Source organism: Suncus etruscus, chromosome 5 (genome assembly GCF_024139225.1).
Source record: "Suncus etruscus isolate mSunEtr1 chromosome 5, mSunEtr1.pri.cur, whole genome shotgun sequence".
Classification (NCBI taxonomy): domain Eukaryota; kingdom Metazoa; phylum Chordata; class Mammalia; order Eulipotyphla; family Soricidae; genus Suncus; species Suncus etruscus.
In genome coordinates this window covers 136,786,481-136,803,398 of record NC_064852.1, presented here as the reverse complement: position 1 = coordinate 136,803,398, position 16,918 = coordinate 136,786,481, and positions in this window count along the sequence as shown.

The window sequence follows — 16,918 nt, the reverse complement described above, 5'->3', positions numbered from 1 at the left end:
CTAGACTGATTTCTATCAAATTTGATATATGGAAAAGTTAAATTGAGCCATACACCTAAAGACATACATAATGTTAAAAAATTTACTCCATCAAGAATGTATTATAATTCTATACGTTATGGATCTGAGAAGAGGGCTCCAAAAACATGAAGTTAAAACTGGCAAAACAGAAAGGAGAAAAAGACAAACCCACTATTATATGTGGAAATTTCAACACTCCTTTTCTGTAATAGAACTAGTGAATAAGATGAGCAAGGATGTAGAAATGAACTAAAGAACAATCAAACTGATTTAATTGTATACATAGAACTCCATACAACTGTAGCAGATACTATTCCAAAAGGTTCTGAAAAATCTTATATTTTCATATTCATATAACATCCATCAAAATAGAAAACACCTCAAGTCATAAAACAAACCTTAGGAAATTGAAGTAAATTGGGATCATACAAAGTATTTCATAAGGTCATAGATGAATTAAATTATAAATTTAACTTAGCAAGCAAGAAATTTGACTAGAAAGTCCTTACACACTTGGAAATTTAAATTAAATGTCAAAGTAGTCCTTGGGTCAAAACAAATCTAAAAAGTTAAAATTATTTTGAAATAAATAAATGAAAATGCAATATGTCAAGTTTGTGTCATGTACCTAAAGTAATGCTAATAAAGAAGCTTATAGCCATAATTTACTTGCCCTTAAGTAATAAAGAATTGGTTTAGAATTTACACAAATTGCAATAAATAGCATTTTCTGTTATGTGAAGGGTAATAGATTGTTCTGGAATAAATACACGTCCATAATTTACTCAAGGGCTACACTGATTCTACTAAAGTTCACAATCATATTATTATGTTAAAATTATTATGTTCCCTATCCTGTTAATGAAGTAGAGATCACCTCCTATGAAGACATTACATCTACAGATTTATATAAAATAACTTCCTTTGGTAGAACAACAAAAAATAAAGGTCACCTAAAAACTTGCCATAACTTCTTTTTTTTTTTTTTTTTTTTTGGGGCCACACCCGGCGTTGCTCAGGGGTTACTCCTGGCTGTCTGCTCAGAAATAGCTCCTGGCAGGCATGGGGGACCATATGGGACACCGGGATTCGAACCAACCACCTTTGGTCCTGGATCGGCTGCTTGCAAGGCAAACGCCGCTGTGCTATCTCTCCGGGCCCTTGCCATAACTTCTGAGAGAGTGTCGGCCATCAGGAGAGGTTGTGGCATTCTCTTACCATAAGCCAGTCCTCATATGCAATGGCCCACAATTAAGAGGTAACTAAAATATCAGCGCTTCTTCCTGAGAAACAGTTTAAATCCCATACTGGGAATTCCCATCTTTGAAAACATGTATTTGAGTAAACCCTCACCACCATCTCTCTTTAAAAACTAATAGGCCTTGGGACTGGAGCAATAGCACAGTGATAGGGTGTTTGCCTTATAGGCGGCAGATCCAAGCTAGACCTGGTTCCATCCCAGCATCCTATATGGTCCTCCCGAGCTAGGAGAGATTTCTGAGCATATAGCCAGGAGTAAATCCTGAGCATCATGGGGTGTAGCCACCCCAAAAATTTTTTCCACACGACCCATAGATTATAACAATCTAAGAAAACTTTGGAAAAGAGTGTGTGTACCACACTCACTGGTGCAGAAGCAGCCGAGCAAGGCTAATTAAAACTGTATGAAAGGATTCCTCATTTGTCTTGGTGTGTTGAACTTAGGGGAACATATGATTTGACATACATCTAAATTGGCATTATATCTGGATGAAATATATTATCTTTGCTTTATCTATCTCACTTCAGTTGGTGAGGACCATTTCATATTCTTCCTCTGCCTTGGTCTATTTAATTTTAGACTTTTTTTCTTCTATACTCTCTTCTTAGTTTCTTTCTCTTTCCTAGAAAACACCACTGCTATACTTCTCCCCTACCATATCCAGAATGTTAGCAACTCCCCAAGGGAAGCTGTTAGACAAGTCATTTCTGCCAGAGAACACTTCTGTAACACTATAGATAACCAATAGAGAAAGAATTCTAGCTACTACCTCCAAGAACAGCAAGAGATAATAGACAGGAGCCCAGTCTTCCTGTGAAAGAACTTGATTTGTTTATCATTATAGTTTCAGTATACAGATAGATTTTTAAATAAAAACACATCTGACTGCAATCCATCCCAGAGATCTTAGAAGATTCAGTCTATCTTTCTGCTCTCTCCCTGCCACACTCCGAAGTGGCAGTTGGGAACTTGTCACATATTATGTGCACCAGTTTTTATTTATGTTATCCACATCTTTGAAGCTAAAAACAAAAAATGATCATTGGTCACCTAGTTTTAGTTGTCAAGGAACTTATGTTCCTTGGTCCCACCATGTTGTAATAATAGAAAAAACCACCTCAATTATAGTACATAGAAAGCAAACTAAAATAAATATTCTAATTATTCTTTGAAGGTTTTCTATTTTTTTATCCTGGGTCATTAACCTGAGGAGTGGCCTTCAGGTTTGGCAAAGGTTTGGTTAGGAGCCTATAGCCTTGCTCTCAGAAAATAAATGTATTTAGAATCATGGAACTCTTCTCTATAATGACTGGGGCAATGGTCATGCAAATGCATATAAATATTAAAACTCAGTAAACTTTACATCTCTAAAAGCCAATTTACTGTTAAACATGACTGAAATATTTGTACCTATTAAAAAGTCTTATTCGATGACAAATATGAAATATTAGAAAACTTTATTCTTGAAAAGTAAATTAACTGGGGCTGGAGAGATAGCACAGTGGTGTTTGCCTTGCAAGCAGCCAACTTAGGACCTAAGGTCGTTGGTTCAAATCCTGGCATCCTATATGGTCCCCTGTGCCTTCCAGGAGCTATTTCTGAGCAGATAGCCAGGAGTAACCCTTGAGCTCTGCTGGGTGTGGCCCAAAAACGAAAGAAAGAAAGAAAGAAAGAAAGAAAGAAAGAAAGAAAGAAAGAAAGAAAGAAAGAAAGAAAGAAAGAAAGAAAAGAAAGAAAGAAAGAAAGAAAGAAAAAGAAAGAACAAAAGAAAAGAAAGAAAGAAAGAAAGAAAGAAAGAAAGAAAGAAGAAAGAAAGAAGAGAGAAAGAAAGAAGAGAGAAAGAAAGAAAGAAAGAAAGAAAGAAAGAAAGAAAGAAAGAAAGAAAGAAAGAAAGAAAGAAAGAAAGAAAGAAAGAAAGAAAGAAAGAAAGAAAGAGAAGAAAAAAAAAAGAAAAGAAAGAAAGGAAGAAAGAAGAAGAAAAAAGGAAGGAAAGGAAGGAAAGGAAGGAAAGGAAGGAAGAAAGGAAGGAAGGAAGGAAGGAAGGAAGGAAGGAAGGAAGGAAGGAAGGAAGGACGGAAGGAAGGAAGGAAGGAAGGAAGGAAGGAAGGAAGGAAGAAAGAAAAGTAAATTAAAGAACTATAATTACATATTGATTTTCCCCCACCAAACCTAAATTCCACAATCAATAGAGCTTACTAACCCTACTTTAGCCAAAGTTGATGACAAAAAGACACTGCTTTTTAGAGGAACATTTAGTGGTTTAAATGTAAAGTTACTGTGATTTAATTTAATCCTCAATAGATGGGACATAGTCAAGAAATATATTTTTAGATAAATTTTAAAACCGCAAAACAAAGATTCAATGGACTATGATGCAGATATTAGTACTTGGGTGGTGAACGTGGTATGGTAACATACAATTTAAAATGTTACCCTAAAAAATGGGAACTTTTAAATAAATAAAAATAACGTTGAAATAAATCAATGTTTTTATAATGCTAGTAAATAAATTTAGTCAGATACAAAAAATAATTAAGTTTGCACAATTTAAAAAAAGGCAACTTAGTAAAGTAAAAATATGTTAAAAAATACTTGAATGAATGCTTTGCCAAAAAATTCAAATGGCTAGCAATATATAAAAAAGTATGTTATTAGTATGTCATTAGTTCTTAGAGAAAAATATAAATTAAAATTGCAAACAAGATCTCAGCATGCCCACATCTCCACATCTCAGGCTCTTCTTGCCCTTCCGCTCTTCCAGATAACCTCCAGATGCCCATCCCCAGGGCTGTTTTCTAATGGAAAGTAGATTTCCCTCCCAGCTGGGTTCTTGCAGCCCCTTGAACTACAGTCTGCTATCTAAGTATGGCTATTTCCACATCTCCTGAAACACCACTGCTCTGCTCAGCACACTTCATTCTGCTCACAGTTATCTCCCTGTTACAGGGTGAAGACAGGTGGAAAAAAGCAATAGAGCTACACCTAGTCTAATTGCTCAGAGATTTCTAAGGGTCTAATACAAAGCTTCATCTTCAGCACAGCAGAAACTTCTTAGCATTTGACTTTAAGTACAGCATTTATAGTTGCCCTCTTCTAAGTCTAAAGTTAAAAAGTTTTATTTACTTTTAACTTGTTAAGGAATTATATTTTTCCTTTATTTTTTTTTTTTTTTTTTTTTTTGGTTTTTGGGTTACCACCCAGTGAAGCTCAGGGATTCCTTCTGGCTATGAGCTCAGAAATTGCTCCTGGCTTGGGGGACCATATGAGATGCTGGGGATTGAACCGAGGTCCATCCTGAATCAGCCACATACAAAGTAAATGCCCTACTGCTATCACTCTGGCCCTGAATAATATATTTTTAATAATGAATTAATATTTTACTTATGTTGAAAGTTGTTTTATCAGGCTTTTTAACATTCATAGAGATTTTTATTATAATATTTTACATAGTAATGCAGATACTTAAACAGTATTTATAATATTTTATAACATAAAGCCATATTATTGTACTAGGAAAAACATGCTTTTATACAATTTTATTAAAGTTTATTCAAACTTTTTTTTTTTTTTGGTTTTTTGGGTCACACCTGGCGGTGCTCAGGGGTTACTCCTGGCTTCTGCTCAGAACTCCTGGCAGGCACGGGGGACCATATGGGAACCGGGATTCGAACCAACCACCTTTGGTCCTGGACGGCTGCTTGCAAGGCAAACACCACTTGCTATCTCTCCGGGCCCTATTCAAACTTTTCTTAAACCTTTAATTCTTCACTTCTTACTCTTACTAAATGGTATATTATAAATGAATTAGCATATAATTATTCATACTGTTAATTTTTTAATTGATGCTTATAAAAATAGAATGATATACAGTCTTTGAGAAAAAAAGAACAACTAAAAGCAAATGCCAATTCAAAAGAAAAGACATCAGCATAGTTAATTCCCTCTGGAGTTGCTAAGTAGAAATCTGTAAGTATGAATCCCTTGATTTTCCAAGTTAAAGAGGTCAACTACCATTCTTTGAATTTTCAAAAAGCTTCTTTAAAATACATCATGTTAGCTTTTACTTTCTTTATTCAATCTTCATTATTTTGTTCTTCTACCTGCCTCTTAGGACACTTATAAGTACATTAGCCCCAGCTGAAAAATCCAAAAAAATCTTTCCATCTCAAGATCGCTAATATATTTTGGAAATTTTTCTTTTGTCTTGTAAAGTAGCATGGTCACAGGGGATAGGTGGTATATTTCTTTAAAGAACCTGTGTACTACAAACTTCAAACAGAAAAGTTCTCAATTTTCCATCATCTCAACAATGGATAATTCTGGCTATTCATACACTAGAAGACTGTGAAGAAATTAAAATGAACATAATGTTGAATTAAAAAGCTAGTAACAGAAGACTTTGAGTAAAAAAACACCCACTTATTAAAAATACAAAAAAGTACAAAATTAATAAATGTATAACAAAAATCAAAATAGTGGCTATTCTGAAGGTGGAGATTCATGAGTGGGTGGGAACATGAGGGAAATTTGAGAAATGTTAGTGATCTTTTGTGTCTTAATTTATGCATTGTTTTAGGAATGTGTTCAGCCTGTAAAATACATCAAACTATCCCCCTACAGCACCTGTGTACTTTTCTCTACAAATATTTAACTTCAGTGAAATGTATAGATTTTTATTGACAAAGAAGGAAGAACAGGATCCAATGGAAATAAGAAATCCCAAGTTGCTGTTGATTGGTACGCTGGAGAATTAGGATCTCTACAATTAGACAGGGAAAAAATGGCCAATTTAAATTTTTTTTAATTCCATGCTTTTCTACAAATTATTTTATTCTTGGTCCATATTTCCTTTTCTAGAAAATGGGGAAATACACTTCCTGTCTCACTAAAGATCATAAGTGAAAACAAATGGAACAGGTCGATTACTTTCTTTTTGTTTTGCTCTTTTATTTTTTTTTTTTGCCTTTATTTTTGCCTCTTTTACCAGAGAAAATGTACAAAGAAAACAGAAGCAACCATCTCAGAAGCTGTATCAGATTTTTTTTTTCATTTTTGGTGCCATGGTTAAAAGTTGATACTAAGAATTGTATAAGTTGCATCATAAAATGGATAAAAAGATGTAGTTTTTCTTATAAAACTGCCACTTTCATTGCAAAAATTATCTTACAAAAGTAAACCATTTGAGATGATAAAAGAGTCAGATATCACTTCCACTAATTATAACTTTAACTAAAAGATTCAAGGATCAGGATCAAAATCAGCCAGTCAAACTTCCGCATGCAGAGTAAACACATTATAGAGCACTACCCAGGTATTATGATTAAAAGGAATATGTAAAAACCAAGCCAAAAACTCATTTTAATAGAAACAGTTAGTCTTCAGTGTCTTAGAGAAGCATATAAGAAAGAAGATAAAAAGAAACATAGGTCCATTTTGTGTTTAGGTTGTTACGGTCTAATTCACTGTCACTATATGCCTGAAATAAAAAATTGTAATTCACAATGGTCTCAAAAAAATAAAAAAAATAACTAAACATAGGTACTAGATTTTACTTGAAATATAAGAAGATGACAAATTAGGATTATGAATGGAGCCTTGGAGACAATTTAGAGTTTGGGGTTCTTGGGTTTTTTTTTTCAGTTGTACTTATTTATTTTTACATAATCTGATTATAACTTTTTAAAATATCTTTATTTAAATAGTGTGACTACAAACATGACTACAGTTGGATTTTAGTTACAAAAAGAACACCTCCCCTTCACCAATGCAACATTCCCACCACCAATGCCCCCATCTCCCCCCTCCCACAACTCCTGCCTGTATTTGAGACAGGCATTTTATTTCTTTCACTTATTAAGATTGTCATGATAGTTGTTAGTGTAGTTATTTCCCTATCCCTAACTGCATCAATATTCTTTGTGTTGAGCTTCATATTGTGAGCCAGCCCTTCTAGCCCTCATCTCTATTGTCCCTGGGGGGAGATACAGTAATGTCCTTAGTATTTCTTAAAGTTTTTCTTAAAAATTTCTTAAAACCCATAGATGAGTGATACTATTCTGCATCTATCTCTTCCCCTCTGACTTATTTCACTCAGCATAATAGATTCCATGTACATCCACGCATAGGAAAATTTCATGACTTTATCTCTCCTGATGGCTACATAATATTCTATTGTGTATATGTAGCATAGTTTCTTTAGCTATTCATCTGTTGAAGGGCATCTTGGTTGTTTCCAGAGTCTTGCTATTGTAAATAGTGCTGCAATAAATATAGGTGTGAGGAAGGAGTTTTTGTATTGTATTTTTTTTTGTTCTTAGTTTTGTCCCTAGAAGTGGTATAGCTGGATCATATGGGAGCTCGGTTTCCAGCTTTTTGAGGGATCTCCATATTGTTTTCTATAAAGGCTGGACTAGGCAGCATTCCCATCAGCAGTGAATGAAAGTTTCTTTCTCTCCACATCCCAGCCAGAACTGATTATTTTGGAATTACTGCATTTGGTTAAGGTCACTCAGATCGATAGAGTCTAATTTACAATTCTCTTTCCAGGGATTTTCAAGTCACATTTTACACTCCCCATTCCCAGTCATAACTTTTTATTTGCAATACTTAATTATTTATATTTTATCACTCTTATTTTTTGCTACAGGTATTATTTCAACACCATTTATTTTATCCAGCCTTGACCTACTTTTCTAGTCTTTCCTTGTGCCCTTTTTTTTTCTAACTGCTTCCCATTCTCCCCAAATTCCTCTGAACTCCTTCACAGTGCTGACTTTAATCCCTCCAAATAATGCTCAGTCAGCAGCACCTCCACCACGATGCCTGCTCTGTTATTCCCATCTTTCATATATTTCATTTCATGGTACCTAAGAAAAATCTGATCAACCGAACTTATCACATATCCATCTGCCACATGCCTTTGGTGGCTTGCTCCTTCTAAACATGAGTTATTTTCATTCATTCACTACTGACTTCCCTAGTGTATATTTTAAAAATGTTTCATTAACATTTGTTGAGTAAATGAATGTATCTCCAATAGTCTTTATGTAGAGGCAACCGACAGTTGACTTATTTTATGGTTTTGTGAGGAGGAGAGTGTGTGTGTGTGTGTGTGTGTGTGTTTGTGTGTGTGTGGTGTGTATTGAGAGTTACCATTACAAGTGTCATCAAACAGCTTTTCCCCCACTTTTATTAACATTCAATAATATACATCACTGTGAAGAAGAGTTTTATGCATAAATTATTTTAAACCTTACTCACCATCAGTATGTGAATTCCCTCCACCCCTGTTCCAGTGGCCATTTTTTTCAATACTCCAGCCTCCTACCACAGGTAAACTCAGTTCTGTAATTCAACTCTACAGTTTTATTATCTTTGGTCAGTTGTTATTTCCTTAGCACTTCTTTATATCCCATCATTGACAGAAGTGTCTGTATTTATCTCTCTCCTGACTGATTTCACTGTTCCCAATAACTTATTAGTTATTAGCTCTTTCTCTTCCCTTCAATCAGAATTTCACTCATTCTATAATCTTTATTTTGTTTAGACCACTCTTTTTAACATTGATTTTAAACAATAAATAGAAAATAAATGCTTATCGAGCCTTCACGTAAAGTAATCTGCTGTACACTTTCCTTAAAGGGTAACAGAAATTGCTTTCTCATAGACCAAAATAATTACCCTATCCTGTATATACAGATTTTTGTTTTTGTTTTGTTTTGGGGGCCACACCTGATAGCACTCAAGGTTTAATCCTGGCTCTACTAGGCTCAGAAATTACCATTTGCAGGCTCGGAGGACCATATGGAATGCCTAGTATTGAACCTGAGTTGATCATGTGCATGGCAAATGCACTATTTCACTGGTCCTGTATATACAAATTTTTGATAGAAGAAACAGAAGAACTTGGATAGTAACCAACATTATGCACAGACATATTTTTCACTTAGTGGTGCTGATTACTCTTCTGTTCCTTATTTCCAATTAGAATAAAAATCTAAATTTCAAAATTCAAGTCATTCTCCTTAATAATATAAAAAGCTCAAAAAGGCCCATAAGAAAGATGGGCCTGCATTTTAGACATAAGCTCAATTAGAAAATAAAAGCAAATAAGATATCTCCCCAAGTAAAGCTGAGGCAAACAGCAGAATATTACAAATCAAAGCTTGGAAAGGTTGGATTAAAACCATGATTATTTTTTTCTAGTGAACAATAGAGTAGTGATAAGACTCCTCTTACTCTTGCTGGGATTGAACCCAGGCATTCTGGTTTCAGAATTCCTGCTATCTCTTAGGAAAACAAGAACCATCCAAATCATCTTTTGCAAAGAGCCTGTAAGAACAGAACACAGGCTGCTCTTTTCAGATACTTAACAATTACAGGAAGAAAAAGAGAGAAATATGGAAGCCATGTGAAAGAAGAGCAGAACCAAGAAAAAGTATTTTGGGAGGAGGAAAGTTTTGAGCCTGCCTTTAGCTTGACAGAAAAGAGCGAAGGGACAAGAATATATTAAAGATATAAGAAAGGGGGTATCAAGTAGTAGGAAGTCTCGTGTCTCTCATCAGAGGGCTATAACAAATGGAATTCAGAAGAGAGCAAGGCAGATATGACTTTAAAAAGTGATAAGACTCTGAAACAAGGAAGAGGAATGAGCAGAAAATGGGTGAAGATAAAAATAAATTTAGAGTCAGAGAGAAGGGAAGTTGAGAGTTCACCATATATGGCTTTAAAGATCTTGGAAATAGGCTATTTCACTTGTTGAGAAAGAGGGAAGAAGAGGGCTGAGGTTGGAACAATATATAAAGGACTTCGAGCACCAGATCTGAAAATAAAGTGTGAAGGTAAAAGAAACCCATTTCAGATTGTAATGCAGGATCAATCCTAGTGTTCTTTGGGGAGCAAGGCCCTGAGAAAAGGGAGTCTGGGGCTCGACACTTATTCTTTTACTTAATTACTGCTTGATACTAGGGAGTTTATTAAAGCTCTCTTGCTTCATTTCCCCTATAAAACAGTTAATAATCCTTGCCCCTTCCTACCCCACAAGACTTTAACAAGCACTAATTAATATCTTCAAAGTATCCCAAGTGCCTTGGGAAAGTACTATATAAGGGTTTTTTCATCATGTTTATTATTCTTGCAATTGCATTTCCCCACCCTCTGTTTAGAATCAGTTGAAATGCAGCCTTAACAACTTCCTTCACTTCATTACAAATATAGTTGGGAAGCTTATCTAAAAATCAACCGCTGAGGCATTACTGGATACCAAAAAAAAAAAAAGTCCAATGTGTTGCTCATTGGCTATTTATTAACTCCAAAAGATGAATATTTTGATTTGGAGCAGAGGTAAACAGAAATTTTTTACCATCACATTATCCATGTTGATATTTCTTGTTATAGTAAAGACATGGAGAGTGCTGACCAGTATCTCAGATAGTAAGAATTTTCTAAACTTCTAGATTTTAGATTTTAGGTTTTAGATGTCAGTCCTGGGTATCATAAGCTATACAATCACTCAAATAAAATTATAAGAACCCCGTTTAGGGGTAAAGGTTTATCTCACAAGTTCACTTCTTATAATAGCAGCATTTTTTCATGATGTGGTTACTATGGTGATTGGGATAAGTGAAGATTTTTTTTAAATTTACATGAACTTTTGTCAGAGTTTGCTCCTTTGAACTTAACTTGAGACACTACATGGCTTCACAAATTCCCATGATACAGGGTTAAGTTTAAAGTCAGTAGTTTATATTTATATATATATACATACACATATATATTATATATACATATATTATATATATAAATATACATATATATGTATGTATATGTACATATATGTATGTATGTATGTATGTATAAATTATATAAATCTTTAAACACCATGATTACAAGCATATTTGTAGTTGGGTTTCAGTCATAAACAGAACATCCCTCTTCACCAGTGCAACATTCCCACCACCAAAGCCCCCTCCACTCCCACCCCTAATTGTACTCATGATAGGCATTCTACTTCTCTCATTCTTTAATATTGTCATGATAGTCATTGTGTAGTTAGTTCCCTCACAGTGTTCACCACTCTTGGTGGTGAGCTTTAAATTGTGAGCCCGTCCTTCTGGCTCTTCCGGTCCTTAACACTATTGTCACTGGGCCTTATTACAGTAATGTCTTTCATTTTTCTTAAAACCCATAGATGAGTGAGACCATTCTGCATTTTTCTCTCTCCCTCTGACTTATTTCACTCAACATAATAGATTCCATGTACATCCATGTATAGGAAAATGTCATGACTTCCTCTCTCCTGATGGTTGCAAAATATTCCATTGTGTATATGTACCACAAGTTCTTTAGCCATTCCTTTGTTGAAGGGCATCTTGGTTGTTTCCAGAGTCCAGCTATTGTAAATAGTGCTGCAATGAATATAGGTGTGAGAAAGAGATGTTTAAATTGTATTTTTGTGTTCCTAGGGCATATCCCTAGGAGTGGAATAGTTGAATCATGTGGGAGTTCAATTTCCAGTTTTTTGAGGAATCTCCATATTATTTCCATGAAGGCTGGACTAGATGGCATTTCCACCAGCAATGAATAAGAGTTCCTTTCTTGCCACATTCCCATCAGCACTGATTGTTCTTGTTCTTTTTGATGTGTGCCAATCTCTGTGGTGTGACATGGTACTTTAGATTCTGTAATCAGATTCTGTAAGCCAGATTTTTAATTCTCTAGATCATTTGAAAATTCCAATGAGGCCATAGCAGAATGAATAAAGTATAGGATAAGAAAAGCAAGAGATTTCTGTTGCTTGAGTCAAAAGGAATTTTGAGCTTAGTCATAGCTAAAATTGCCAATGTAGGGGCTGGCGAGGTGGCACTAGAGGTAAGGTGTCTGCTTTGCAAGCGCTAGCCAAGGAAAGATCATGACCGCGGTTGGATCCCCAGGCGTCCCATATGGTCCCCCCAAGCCAGGGGCAATTTCTAAGTGCTTAGCCAGGAGTAACCCCTGAGCATCAAACGGGTGTGGCCCGAAAAACCAAAAAATAAAAATAAAAATAAAAAAAATAAAATTGCCAATGTAAAAAATTTAAGTCAATAGTCTGAGCATAGTTTTAAATTAGATTGTGAGGTGGTAAGGTTTCCTTGGATCCCTAAAACAATGTGGAGAGAGCACAAAATTTCTGTGGCTGTTACACAACTAGAAATATATAGAAGATTGCACATACAGCATGCTCACAATTCTTAAAATTTGTATCCTCTAAATCAGCTGAAAACCCAGTTTTAAGTGTGTTTCATATTTGAGTCTCTATGTCACTTTTGAGACTAATTCAACAATCACTTTAGCACTGATAGAAATCAAGTTCAATTTTCATCCCCAAAGACCTCACAAAATTAAATTACCACCAGCATCAGGAATTTTGTCCCAAGATAATGACAGGCAAGCAAATCTGAGGCTTAGGGAAAGTGAGAGTTCAGAAAGGTGTTAATGTGAGAATCAATCCAAGAAACCCAGGGGAAAATAGCTAATTATAGCCAGTACAATTTACTTATGGAAAATCTAGGATTTCCTAAGTCCCTGGGTGTGACAGATTATTTTCCTAAAATATTAGCAACAATCCTTCCATTTACACGTGCTTTGTTAGAATATTGCTATTCTCTGCTCTCCAAATGAATGTAGGACACCCCCTTGAACAACACTAGATTATTATTTAGTCTGGATTATACAAATGTCATTCTCTCCATCTTATTCTCTTGGGATTCTCATTTTAGAACCTAAGTACCATGTTCTCAAGAAGCCTAGGCAGGTCCACAAGGAAAATTGTTTGCCCATATCCTTACTCTCCCCCCATATTTTTTTATATATTAAATGCTTCATTCTATTCTAATGATCTATTAGTCTTTTTGCTTTAATCATCACTGCCTTATAAAATGTTTCAAGCCTGTTAGAACAAGGTGCTACTCAACCTTCTTCCTCAAATTATATTTGCTAGCTTAAGCACTTCGGTGTCATCATCAAACATTAAAATATTATAATTACTTATTCATAAATAAATGTAAATATAGAGCATGAATTTCCAAGATCTGCTATAACATTATATATATACATATATGTACATCCATATTTTTGAAGGACAAGTAAATCCATAAGATATACAGATGCACACACATACTTTTCTGTGGTCTTTGTTACATAAGTGTTGGAAATCTCAATTTACCTATTTTCTAAAACAAAAAGATCACCTGCCTCAAAAACCTATTGGTTAAATTATTCTTAAGTGGTAACAAAATAGTTTGAAGGACCTCTGGCACTTTGAAGATGGTGAAAAAGCTGTAACCTTATAGATCAAAACCATAATGATGACACTGTTACAACCATGTTACCAAAATTACAAGAAATGTTTCTTAATGGAAGTTAAAATAAATTACCCTCTTGTAATAGCTTTATATAATTTAATGTTTTAAATTTTTATATTTTTTTAAATTTTGGATTTCAGCTTTCTCTAATAATCTAGTATTAAATCTTCCTTAGTATATACCTTTTTACTTTAGATATTACTTTAATAGTTTATCTTATTCATTTTCATCAGAACTACCATAATTACTCATCTTCCAAGATTATCTTAGCTATCTTACTGCCAGCCATGTGTAAGGTAAGTGGTCTATTGACTATACTGTTCTCCCAGTCCTAACCTATATTTATTTATTTATTTATTTATTTATTTATTTATTTATTTATTTATTTATTTATTTTTGCTTTTGGAATTACACCTGGTGACACTCAGGGGCTACTCCTGGCTATGCACGCAGAAATGGCTCCTGGCTTGGGGGACCAAATGGTACGCTGGGGGATCGCACCGTAGTCTGTCCTAAGCTAGCGCTGGCAAGGAAGCATTCCCGCTTTACGCCACCACTCCGGCCCCATTCCTAACCTAAATTGGGGATAAGTATACACCCATGAAACCATCACTGCCATCAAACTCATAAAATAAACTTTTTTTTTTTTTTGGTTTTGGGCCACACCCTGCCTCACTCAGTGGTTACTTTTGGCTCTGTACTCAGAAGTCAATTCTCGTAGGCTTGGAGGACCATACGGTATGCCAGGAATTGAACCCAGGTCACATACAAGACAAATACCCTGCCCACTGTGCTATAGCACAGTTCCCCTATAAACATTTTTTTTGAAATTTCTCTTGACCCTCCTATTTTTGTTGTAAAAACATTTAATTAAATATGAGAGTATATCTTATTCTTAAATATTTTATTAATAATATCCATTGTCAATACCAAGATAATAATATTAATATCTTATCATCTTATACTACAACTTCAAAGTATTTTAGTACAAAAATTCAAAATATTCAAAATAAAATATAGAATATAGTATTAATAGGTTCAATACAGACAGTTTGACTCCAGAACCTATGAATCTTGCATAACTGAAATTCTGTCCTTTAATCCAGGGCTTCTTAAACACTTTTTGTTTGTAATCCCTTTATACCCAAGAAATTCTTACATAACCCCAGGTGTTCAGGTATATAAAACAGGCATATAGATTGAATATTTTAAAAATAATAAATTTATTTTAAAATTGTTTATGTTACCCCATAAATTATACAGGGTCACAACCCACAATATGAGAAGCAAGGTTGTAATCAACATTTCCCATTTCCTTTTTCCCACAGTCCCTAGAAACTCCCATTCTCCTGTTTCTATGAATTTGATTATTTTAGACTCCATGAATTACCACAAGCATACATATTGTTTTTATGGGTCTGGCTTATTATATTTTGTAAAGTGCTGCCCAAGCCTGTTCATGTTGTCATAAAGCACATAACTTTCTTCTTTTTAAGGATCAATCAATATTCAATTGTATGTGTAGACCACATTTATCTATTTATCTGTTGGTGAATTGTTGGAGTATTGAAATAATGCTGCAATGAAAAAACAAAGAGAATACAAATGGTTCTTCAAGATTCTGAGTTCAATCATTTTGAATAATATCCAGAACTGGGAAATTAGATAATAGGTTTTATAACATTTATAACATTTTTTGTTAGATCAAGTATTTTATAAAAATATTTTATATATTTCATACTGTTTTCCATAACAGCTGTAACTATTTCCATTTCTACAAGGAATAAACAAGGGTTTAATTCTCCATATTTGCACAAATATTATATATTTCCTATAGTTATACTAACAAATATGATCATAAATAAGTATTTTTATTTTAATTTCCCACATGATTGTATTTTGCACCTTTTCATGTATTTTTACATGGAAATTATTTCTTTGGAAAAGTCATTTTTATTTGTATAAATGGAATTTAGAGAAATTCTTGCTTAGATTGATCTACTTTGTTCCTTTCTTATCTGATTATTTGATGGGTTTTTATTTGATATTTGTAGAATTGTTTATTCTAGATGTTTATTTCTTATAAGATATAGATTTGAAAATATTTCCTCCCATTCTCTCAATTGTCTTTCATTGTGTAATATTCTTTACCCTACAAAAAGTTAATATAATTATGCTTGGCTTTTTTATTGTTTGTATGTTTTTCATCTCTAAAATGTCATTGTCAAGACCAATATTAAATTGTAAAGTTTGACAATTATAGGTTGTAGAATGAATCTTTAAGTTACTTTTTTGTTTATAATTTTAGGTACAGGTAAAATTTTATTCTTTGCATCACCAGTATTTCTCCATATCGTTATTTTTTGTTTGTTTGTTTGTTTTGGTTTGGTTTGGTTTGGTTTTGGTTTTTGGGCCACACCCTGCAAAGCTCAGGGATTACTCCTGGCTCTTTGCTCTTTGTCCCTGGCAGGCTCGGGGGACCATATGGGATGCTGGGATGCCAGGAATCAAACCTGGATCCATCCCAGATCAGAAACATGCAAAGCATATGTCCTACCACTGTGTTATCACTCCAACTCCCATATCACTTATTTAAAAGATATTCTTTCTTCATTTTGTAAGCTTACTTCTCAATTAGTTGATGGTATACCCATGAATTTAATTCATAGCTCTCTATTCTTTTCCATTTGTTTCTGTATCTGCTTTTATGATAGTATCATACTTTTTATTTCTAAGTTATGAACTATAGTATAAAATAGAGACTTGTTGGGCTGGAGTGATGGCACAAGTAGTAAGGCATCTGTCTTGCACGCGATAGCCTAGGACAGACCCCGGTTCTATCCCCCAGTATCTCATATGGTCCCCCAAGCCCGGAGCGATTTCTGAGCACATAGCCAGGAGAAACCCCTGAGAGTCACCTGGTGTGACCCAAAAAACAAACAAACAAAAAATAGAGACATGTGATTCCACTAATTTAGTTTTCTTGCTAACAATTGTTAGGCAATGTAAAATTATACAAAGCTCCATATTAGTTTTAGAACCAAATATTTATTTTCTGTAAAATAGCCTTTAGATCCTTTCATGACACAAGATTTCTGGGTAAAATTAAGAAGTGCCACTATTAAAAAAGTTTTTTTTTAAGTAAAAAGGAAAGAAAAAGAAAGAAGGAAAGAAAGAAAGGAAGAAAAGAAAGAAAGAAAGAAAGAAAAAGAAAGAAAGAAAAAGAAAGAAAGAAAGAAAGAAAGAAAGAAAGAAAGAAAGAGAGAGAGAGAGAAAGAAAGAGTGAGGGAGGAAG